Here is an 11439-nt window from a genome sequence, read left to right as displayed (position 1 = left end):
GCTCTCTAGATACCTTCTGTCACCATGACCAATCAGAAACAAATAGTAGTCAGAATTATCAGGGGGAAAGAGAAGCATTTGTATGTTGAAAATATACATGATGAAAAAAAAAGCATGACATTTTTAATTACCTGTAGGAATTTCAAGAGAGCACTTATCATGCTTTTTAATTGGCTATCTTTGTTCACTGTGCATTTTCAGAGAACATAATGACATGGCAGTAATTTTCACTGTTGTAGAAAGATTATTTTTTCAGTACATATTGCCCTAATTAGATTTTTTCCCCAAATACTTTAAAAAACATGGGTTTAAATCACCGAGTACATTTCCCATTCCGATTAATATTCATGCAAGTGAGAAATCATAAAACTACAATGTGAAATTGAATAACAATAAAATGACTAAGATCAACTAAAATGAAATGTAAATATTGAACATGCTTCAGTTTTTCTTTTCAAGTAGTTAAAAACAACACTAACTCATAATTATGGTACAAACTATGGAAATCCATCAGCCAACCTCTTGGCAAAATTTGAAGTAAATCACATTTGCCTATACAATCTCTCTTTATGAAGGGTTTCGTGAACCCAAGAAAAAGCTGCATCATCAGCAGTTTTTATATCATTCTTCTCTCAAAGTCCTTTACTCTTAGGGAATTAAGAGATATGGGATGGGCGATATGGATAGACCAACTTTGTAGCTTGAAACTGGAGGATCTGTGTTTGCATATTTGCTCTGCCAGTGCTCCCGGCTGTGTGACCTCTGGAAGATCACTTAACTTCTCAGATCTTCCATTTCCTTAGCCATAAAAGAAATGATAACGTCTATTTTCACGAGACCAGTTGTGTCAAATAAGATACAACCAGATATAAAAAGAGGTCTTCACATGTTATAAATCACAGTAAAACCATGGCATAGTGAATCTGGTATCTGAAACTGCGTAACAAACCACCCTAAAACTTAGTGGCTTAAAATAACCATTTTACTATTTCTCACTGTTTCTGAACTTCCAGAATTTGGGAAGGGCTTAACTGGGCCATTCTGGCTTAGGGTTTATCCTGTAGTCTTAGGACCTCTCCATATGTTTGTTCTCTCCACATAGGCTAGTTTGGGTTACCTCACAGCATGGCAGCCTCAGGGCAGTTCCAGGGTTGCATGGTGTCTGGCCTCCCCTAGATAGAGTGTCCCCCACAAATTAGGCAGAACTGCAAGGCATTTTCAGGACTTAGCTTTGGAAGTCATATAGCATGTCTAGTGGTAAAGGCAGTCACCAAGGCCCAAGTTCAAGGGGAGGGGACATATATCCTACCTCTGCATTCTAGACATGTCAAAGTTCCATAGGAAGAAGGACATTTGACATTGGAGATATTACTGTGATAATCCTTGGAAAATACAATCTGCCACATGTGGTATTAAATCAAAATTTTCGGGACACTTGGGTGGCTCAGTGGTTGAACGCCTGCCTTTGGCTCAGGGCATGATCCCAGAGTCCCGGGATCAAGTCCCACGTCGGGCTCCCTGCATGGAGCCTGCTTCTCCCTCTGCCTATGTCTCTTCCTCTCTCTCTCTCTCTCTCTGTCTCTCATGAATAAATAAAATATTTATAAATAAATAAATAAATAAATCCAATATTTTCTATCATTAATGCTGATCTGATTTAAAAGATACCTTAAATTCTTCAGTGAAACCACTCCCTTGAAGCCACTATCCCATTGATTAGTTTAGAATAATCCATAATGGTAAATTAAGGAGAATTTAGGGCTTCTTACATCCCACAATCTGTTTTTAAGTTGCAAGGAATAATTTTAATACTATGCCAGGCATCTTCTCTGCATCCGATAATATTCTAGATACTCTTATATAAGATGTTGGTAATCCTTAATCTAACTTTGTAAAATAGAGAATATTCCCATTTTACCAAGGAGTCTGAGATTCAGAGAAATTAGGTAACTTGCTCAGGTCACAGAAAAAAAATCAGATCAAATCAATTCAACCAAATTGGTCAGATCCAAATTTGGATCTGGCACTTCTTTTACTATATCGTATGACCACTCTCTTTAAGCCAATGCTTAAATAACACTAAATTCTAGGCACTTTGCTACACACACACACAATTTTCACTCAACCTTGTGAAGTAAGTACTGATATCATCTCTATTCTATAAATGAGAAAAATGAAGCAAAGAAAAATTACATGACTTGTCTGTCCAAAGCCAGATAGTAAGTGGTGAAGCCTGATTTATCACTAAGATCTGAATCCAAAATTATTATGGAATTATTTTTTTTAAGATTTTTATTTATTTGAGAGAGAGAGTGCACGTGAGCATGCATGGGGTGGGGAGGGACAGAGGGTGAGGGACAAGCAGACTCCCCGCTGAGCATGGAGCCCCACAAGGGCTCTATCCTAGGACTCCAAGATCATAAGCTGAGCCAAAGTCAGACACTTAAATGACTGAGCCACCCAGGCACCCCTATTCTGGAATTATTAAGAGCTTAAGAATTTAGCATAAATTAGCTTTTCAGTTTCTTCTTCTTCTATTTCTTCTTCTTCTTCTTCTTCTTCTTCTTCTTCTTCTTCTTCTTCTTCTTCAGTGGAAGGATGGGTCTACCTGGACATTTGGCAGAGGAAGAGATCATGAAGAGATGAAAAGGACTATTTTAAGATGCTCGTTATTGCCTTGGAGTGATCACAGTGATGGTGGTGGCATGGAAGGACAGACAACACACAAAAGCCAAGGCTTGCCTACTCCCCAGTTTTTCTAGGGTGGGGCTCAATAAGACCCTGATGGCCATAAATCATCACAAAGTATTGTATTAGCAAAGCACATTTTTTGTGGTGAAGGGGAAAATACAGATCTCTATCAAACATAGTATGCTGCTGTTACTATCAGAAGGAAGTCAGGCTGTTTTTGTTGATCATGCATTGTTATTATGCAGGTATTTATAAATCTGCTTCAAGTCTTTGCTTTATCTGTACAAAAGCAATATCACACAGCAGGTGTTCATTCTTTGCCCTTAACCTTTGTAATTCAGGGTGAGGAAAAAGTCACTATTTGCATACTTTCATTAATACAAGAAACTTGAAATTCAACTAGAAAGTAAGCTACTCACTAAATGACAGATACAAACTGAACACCGTTATTTTGCATATTCCAGGTGACTTCTGCATTTGTGACACTGCAACTGTAGTTGCTTTTTCTAGAACTGGGCTTCAGCGTTGGAATCATGCATTAGCAATGTTGTGCCAGGCAGCAAAGTAGAGTTAAAGCCTTCTCTACACTGGGTGTTATTCTATAGGTTGGCAAATTGAACACCAATAAAAAATAAATTTATAAAAAAAAAAGCCTTCTCTAACTTCCTTACAGGAAATGTGAGCTGAGAAAAAAGATTAAATGGTAAAGTACACGTAGATTGCATAAAAGCTTCATTATTATAGTATTTCATATTTGTAGAAGTATCTTTATTTTATAAGCATGCAAATATTATTCATTTTAAAAACATATTTATTGGAGCCCACTGTGCCAGGTGTAGTTCTAGGTGCCAAAGATAAGTCAGTGAACAAAGAACAACGAAACAGGCCTACTGTCCTTCAACTTGCATTCTAGTGGAGAAAGATAGAACATAAATCAACAAGCTCAGATCCTCCTTGCCTTATGATGGGGTTATGTTCCAATAAACCCATTGTAAGTTGAGACTGTTGTAAATCGGAAATGCACTCAATACCCCTAACCTTCCTTAAAGGTGCTCGGAACACTTACATGAGCCTACCGTTGGGCAAACTCAGCTAACACAAAGCCTGCTCTATAATAAGGTGTTGGCCATCTCGTGTATTTGACTGAATACTAAACTGACAGTGAAAAGCAGAATGCCTGGATGGGGACAGAATGGTTGTTTAGCTTGTGATTGCATAGCTGCCTGGGAGCTGCGGCTCACTGCTGCTGCCCAGCATCACAAGACAGGATCCGACCACATCGCTAGCCCAGGAAAGGATCAAAATCCAAAATTCCAAGTACACTTTCTCCTGAATGCATATTGCTTCTGCACCGTAAAGTCAAAAAAATCCTAAGCCAAACAGTTGTTAAGTTGGGGACTGTCTGTGATTACCCAGTATGTCAGATGTTGGCGATAGGTGCTGTGGAGAACAGTAAAGGATAAGAGGGGGGTGAGGAGAACCACAGTAGTGGGATTGTCTGTGGGTTGGGTGGAGGAAAGGGTGCTAACTTATGTAGGATGACCTGAGAAGATCTTTCTGGTAAGGTACCATTTGAATTAAGGTAAATTTGAGAATTTTATGTCATGGCATTAAGGTAGTCTAGAGTAATTTTTTTTTTTTTCAAATGACTGCATTACAAATTAAAATGTGTTTTAAAAATAAGTTATTTTTATTTTATTTTTTAAAGATTTTGTTTATCTATTCATGAGAGACAGAGAGAGAGAGAGAGAGGCAGAGACACAGGCAAAGGGAGAAGCAGGCTCCATGCAGGGAGCCCAACATGAGACTCGATCCCGGGTCCCCAGCATCACACCCTGGGCCGAAGGCAGGTGCTAAACCACTGAGCCACCCGGGCTGCCCCAAAATAAGTTGTTTTTAAAACTACACACAGTATTAGTTTGAAAAGAAGTCGAATTTCATCAAAGGGGCTATAAGTCGTTTCATATCGGCTTTATTTAAATAATTAGCTATAATAATGAGGTGAATAATTTTTCTCAATGATTTTTTTTTCCAGTTTTGTTGTAGAGAACAGGCCTAGGGTTTCCCTTCCTCCCAACAGCTCTCACGTGTTGGGTGTCTTCTGTGTGCCATACGTTTTACATCTGTTACTACGTCTTTCACCCCAGCAATGATCCTAAAAGGTAGATACTGTTGTACTCCCTGTGGGTGTTTTGAGAAAGCTATGTTTAGTTATCCAATTCATCCTTAGACCAGTCCTGATGAGTCAAAGATTTCTTTTTTTTTTAAATAATTTCTAGGGGATCCCTGGGTGGCACAGTGGTTTGGCGCCTGCCTTTGGCCCAGGGCACGATCTTGGAGATCCGGGATCGAATCCCATGTCGGGCTCCCGGTGCATGGAGCCTGCTTCTCCCTCTGCCTGTATCTCTGCCTCTCTCTCTCTGTGTGTGACTATCATAAATAAATTTAAAAAATAAAATAAAAAAATAATTCCTAAATGAATTTTAAACAAAAGAAAACACTTGCAGAAATACCGTGCTTCAAGGTCACACACCAGCTAGATGGCAGGACCCAGATTTTAACTTAGCTTTGCCCGACTCCGAAGTCGCCGTTCCTCTACACCATGCTGCCTTCCCCATGCCTAGATAACTAAAATGAAATACTTCTGTCTTGGAGGATGTTGCATGGGTTCCAGTATCCTGCGTTTCTCATTCCCTGCTTTGTGGTTTCTGAAATAGGTTTAATAGGAATTGAGATTTAGCCGTGGATAATTAATCCATAACGGTTAATGAAGGAGAACTTAGGGCTTCTTACATTTTAATTAGAATCTTTGAACATGACATCTAGAAAGTACTATGCCTTCTACAGTATTGTATTTGTTATTCCTCTAGGTCGGCACAGAATGTCCTTTCTGGTCCTTGCAAAATGAAGAGGCCTTTCTTAAAGCTGAATGGTGTGTGAAGTGATGTGAACACATATATATCACTGGTCTGTAGGATGGAGGGAAAACTGATATTGGGCTGCTCTGTTTGTCTGATACAGGAACCCCTACAGAGGGAGTGAATTTGCTGTTAGGTCAAGTTCTAGATTACTCCATGCAGTGCATGCTATCCTTACCACCTTATTTTCCCCCACCAATGCCTGTGATGTTTGATTAATCAGGAAATCCTGAAAAGTTCCGTCTCTAAAATCTTATTTCAGTTTTTCCACAATCACCACCTTTTTAAAAACTGTCGCCCTATCTTCCCTGGACTACTGCAGTGACCTCCTTTCTAGCTGATCCTCCTGTGTCCCCACTTATCCCCTCCAGTTACCCTGAACCACAGCAGCCAGAGTGATCTTTGGTGTCATCACAACTCCTTTCCATTCCAGATCTTCCAAAGGCTTTCTACTGCTCTTAGAATAAAGGCCAAACTCTTTAATGTAACCCATGAAGCTCTAGATGCTCTGGCCCCTGCTAACCTGTCAGCACCACCTCCAGACACTTATCACTATGTCTATTTTTACTTACCATTGCATTCCCACTGCCTAGCGTGAGGCTTAGCATGTAGTAGAAACTCTGTAAAAAATTCTTGAATGAATGAAAACACTTTTTTTTAAAATAATTTATGCATTTACCGTGTTTGTCAACCTAGTGGTCATGCTAGTATGAAAGACGGGCCCCACCATCCTGGTAGCTGAGAACAATGTAGAAAAAAGCAAATTTAACAATTTATACAAAGATATTATGCAGGTGAAAATATCTGAATCAAGACCGCTTTAGAATCCCGATTTTTAAATATTTCTTCAATATTTCTAGGAAGCACTCTACAATTAGAAAGAACTGCTTAGATCAGGCTGGATTGAGGGCTATTTTTATATGGATCAAATTAGATTTGTGAGCACGCTACTGGAAACTAGTCAGTATATTTCCCCACCCTGGATACTTCAGCCGGTTTACTCAATCTATTGCCAGCAATCTTATCTCTAGGATTTGTCCAGGGCATCTTCCTTTGCCAGTCATGACTCACGGTCTCTTGCTTTAATCTTCCTGGGTTATCTAAAACCTTTGGCTCCATACTGTGGTTCTGACTTTGGCATTCAGCCTTGCTAGTTCTCATGAACCATTAGAGACATATTCCTCTGGGGGCAATCTGGGAAGGCTCTCCCAGAGGCTGTCACTGCCCTCTGGCTCCATGCGTGACACCTGTAGGCAACACTCTGCCCTGCTCATGGCAGCCTGGCCCTGTTGACCAGCACTAGTCGGTCCAAGAGTTCTACCCTGGGAAGGGGAATGGAGAGATAGCTCTAGTAACCTTACAGCTTTCATAATTCTGCGTAATTTAATTCATGATTATGAGGATAAAGATGGTCTTGATTGAACAGTATATTTGATGATATAATCACCAAATCAGAATAACTAGCCCAGTTAATGTAATCTAATTTAATGAAATATTTCACATCTACTCTTAAGTTTATTTGGAAATTAACTTAAATTAGAGATAAGAACTGTCACTGGATTCCTTCCAATTTGACTTACAAAAATAGCTAAGATTCCTGAGAATGTGGCTTCAAGAGTATATCTGACTTTAAGGGTCCTAAAATTTATCATTTCTCCCGGGTGCCTGGAATCCATGTGTACCAAGAGTTGGAGCTCCTTTTTCACCAACTCCTAGATTGTTCTCCAAGGAACTTTTATGGTCCCAAATAAAGTTGTCTGCATTATTTTTTTTGAAGTTTATTTTTTATTTAAGTAATCTCTATACCCAATGTGGGATTCAAACTCACGACCCTGAGATCACAAGTCTCATGCTCTCCTGACTGAGCAGCTAGGTACCCCCATTTGTGTGCATTCTTGAAATGGGTCACTTTCACCCTTTGCATTTGTGATCTTTGGGGAGAGATTCTTCAGATTAGAAACATACTATGGAATCTACGGAAGGTGGATCATATCTAGGACCTTTACTCCTTGCTGCTATTACAAACCATAAGATGATTTTCTCAGCAATCTAAGAGATAATTCTGACAGCAAACCCATGGAATGACATTTTATTGTAATGGCTTGTTATCCATCCCTAGACTTTTGGAAACACAAATTGGAACTTCCTTTGGGACATTAGACTCACCTCCTTACAGTCCATATATGCACATGCCAGTATAGACATGTCTAAGCAGAATGTTGTAGTGTCTCGGCAAATAGTTTTTGGCTTAGGGATGGGCAACGTAATTCAGACAGAGCAAATGAAATGCGCTCTTTAGACTTTTGGTTCTGTTGAAAGAGACATGCTCTAATTTTTTTCTGAGTTTGGGCCTATGAGGATATCAACAGGGAGTATGCAGATTTTGCTACTAGGAAGGGAAAGCCTGAATGAGTATGGAGCCATGCAAAAGGAAGCAGAGCCAGGAGATGGAGGGCCAAGCCAGGTTTACCCTTAGACTTTTCATTTAGGGAAACCAGTATGGTCCCTTTATTTACTAAGCCAGTCTGAGGTGATTTTCTTTCACCTGAAATTGCAAGAGTCCTGACTAAATCAAAACTATTTTAACTCCTTGAATCCCTCTACTGCATCTTAAAGAAGTGTATTCTCTAAGAGTCTACATTAGGTTATCTACCATGACTGTGGATACCAGCATTCACCCATGCATACGTCAAACCTGTAATGAAGCATCTATCCCCAAACTTGGTGACATACTAGCTGCGTAAGGCTTTTGCGATGCTCAAATGCCCCATACTTTAGTATGAAAGTTTTCAAGCATACCCAAAAGAGTTCAAAGTATTTACAGCAAACCATCATGAACCTTCCACCTAGGTCCTATCATTAATTATGTTACTGCACTTGACTTATCATACCTATCCCTCTGTTTTTCAATCCATCTTATTTTGGGGTGCATTTCCTACTAAGTTACAGATATCATTACCCTTCCTGAAACATGGTTCACATACAGCTCTGTTCTTAACTCAGTGAAATCTATGGCAACTCACCCTCCCTGGACCTTGGTTTCCTCATATGAAAAAATGAAGGGGTTGTTTTAGATGATCGCCAAGTGCCCTTTCCAGCTTTGACATCCCGTAGTTCTCTGATATTTGCCTTTTTAATTGATTGACATGCTTCTGCAGAATGCTCTCTTGTTGGATTCAAAAAGGATTAAGATGGAAAATACATTTTGTTTATCTATGGGATATTCACCTAACCGAAGGCTGTTTGGCTTAGAATACCCTACTAACCAGTCTATTGTGATATTGAGCCAAAGAAGATGTCATCAGGGTTCTAGGGAAAGAGAAGATAAAGTGCCAAGTGAACATTTTAAAAACTATGGAAAGAGTAATATCTTATGCAGGAAAAGAGAAAAGGGAAAAAACATGCAAGAGAAAATGAATTCTAATGAAAATTAAACTCTCCCAGTTCTGGGGAGGAGGGAGAGCAAAGGTATGATGGCCAAACAGTCGAACAGCAGAAGTCAAAGGTCTGAGGCTACTGAACCTGACAGCATTATCCCTTGTATAGTTAATGTTGGGGCATCTCTGTCACATAGTCTTTTACACTGATGGTCTTTAGGGACTAATAAAATGGCTTTTTAAAAAAGATATTTTATTTATATATTCATGAGTGACACAGAGAGAGAGAATGAGAATCAGAGACACAGGCAGTGAGAGAAGCAGGCTCCATGCAGGGAGGCCGACGTGGGACTCAATCCTGGGTCTCCAGGATCACACCCTGGGCTGAAGGCGGTGCTAGACCGCTGAGCCTTAGCCCCATACTTTAGTATGAAAGTCCAGAAATGGACTTTCCCAGGGATCCCAGAAAATGGCTTTAAACAAACCAAAGAAGAAGAAGAAGAAGAAGAAGAAGAAGAAGAAGAAGAAAGAGAGAGAGAAAGAGAAAGAAAGAAAGGAAGAAAGGAAGGAAGGAAGGAAGGAAGGAAGGAAGGAAGGAAGGAAGAAAGGAAGAAAGAAATCCAGTCTGACAGAGAAACGGCTCTTTCTAGGAACAAGGAGCAAAAGGGTGGAAGCCAAGACATAGCTTATTGCAGGAAACACCGAGCCAAAAGGAGACCACCACCCTGCCTCACTGTGGACTGCCTTTCTACCAGACCAGGCTGTATTGATACATTCTCAACTTCTGATTTCCTTGGGGGCCTCTGAAGTGGCTCCTCCCGCAGGGATGCAAGTCCGTCATCATGGCTCTGGGTTGGGGCCCTTGGCATCTGACCCAAGTTCTAATTCCAACTGCAGCAGCCTTGCCCAGACTGAGCCCCCTCCCCAGATCCTGCTCTTGACTGCAAAGACTCTTCTAGATTGCTTTGAATAATTCAGGTCAGAACAAAAGTATCAGTGAAATTCATCATAACTGCCATGAGCTTCCATGAAAAGACCTCTTTCATATGACTTTCAGCATTTACCTACATGTGCAAAATAAGAGGGCCACAGGGCTTCTTGGGACGGCCTTTATGCATGCCAGATGATTAGACCCACTAAATATAGACAAGTATTAAAATTCTTATGTGTATTTGGGATCAAGGAATTTGGGTAAAAAGTGATGTCTGGTTATTTGGTCACAGTGCATCAGTTTTAGATCTAAATTAGGAAGGAGTAGTCATTCCCATGCCATTTGCATTAGGGAAATAATACTGTGGAAAATCTAAAAATAATCAGGAAAACTGCATCTCAAACAGTATTTTCCTCTTTCCATTTTAACACTCTATTGCTTATGATGATGGCTCATTAGGCACTGTCAAACACTTCAAATTCTAATTCTCAAGTTTATTTGAAAATGGCTACATTAATTTGGCATTCAAGTACCCAGTTACTGTAGGCATGCCTAAATTTGTTAACCTTGTATAGGCTTTGATTAGATTGTCATTCTTTTTATATGATCCATATTGGTCCAAGGCTATGTCTGTGTGTATATTCTATTTTTGCCTTAACAATATTTTGGGAAAGTGGTGACCAAAATGGAAGATTGTGTGAAGGCACTGTGATACAGGATTTTGTATGAAGGCGCTGTGATACAGGATTTCGGAATAGAGTTGTGGTCTAGGATTTGAGCAGGAATATGCAGTATAGATTATGGAAATTAGCAGCTGTGTGGTCTCTTCATCTGATTGTTTCTTATTAGCAACATGCTTGATTAGCTCTCTACCCTTTTAAATGGAATTACAAAATAATTATGTGTTCTGCCTCCAAAGCCCTTTATTGAGGATAACAATAAACTGTCCAATGTTCAAATCAATGTATGATACATTTATATGATTATTAAATGCTTGTAAATTGCCAGTTAACACTGCATGTGTTTACTACCTAGTAAAACAAGTGTTGAACCATCTATTTAAACAACTGGGGAGCATTCATCTTAGCTTAAGTCATTGTTTCTTCTTGGGAAAACTCTGCTAGCATACCAGTCATCTAGCCAGCCAGCCAGCATATCATCTTTCGTCTGCATTTATTAACGGTTTAGAATGTCCATCTGTTGTCCTTAGTAAATGGAACGCCAAGAAAAAAAAAGCATTCATTGAGTCTATCTATATATAACTGTTCTCTTTATGGAGAAAAGCTCCTTGGAATGTTCTTCATAAATTAGAAACAAGGGACAAGTGTTGGTCAGAGAAATAATCCAAGTCGCTGAACTTTTAAATGACATCCAGCAGATTCCTCTCATCCTGGGAGAAGATAAGTATGTTTGTTTCAGATAACATGAGCACCATCAATAGAGTAATTTCCCCAAATGTCTCAAATCCCCACTATATAGACTTTGGTGATGGTTTGATCGGTGGTATAGAACACAACAAGAG

The sequence above is a fragment of the Vulpes lagopus genome, chromosome X (assembly GCF_018345385.1).
Source record: "Vulpes lagopus strain Blue_001 chromosome X, ASM1834538v1, whole genome shotgun sequence".
NCBI classification, from domain to species: Eukaryota; Metazoa; Chordata; class Mammalia; order Carnivora; family Canidae; genus Vulpes; species Vulpes lagopus.
The sequence above is the reverse complement of the archived record's forward strand: the minus strand, read 5'-3'. Positions refer to the sequence as shown.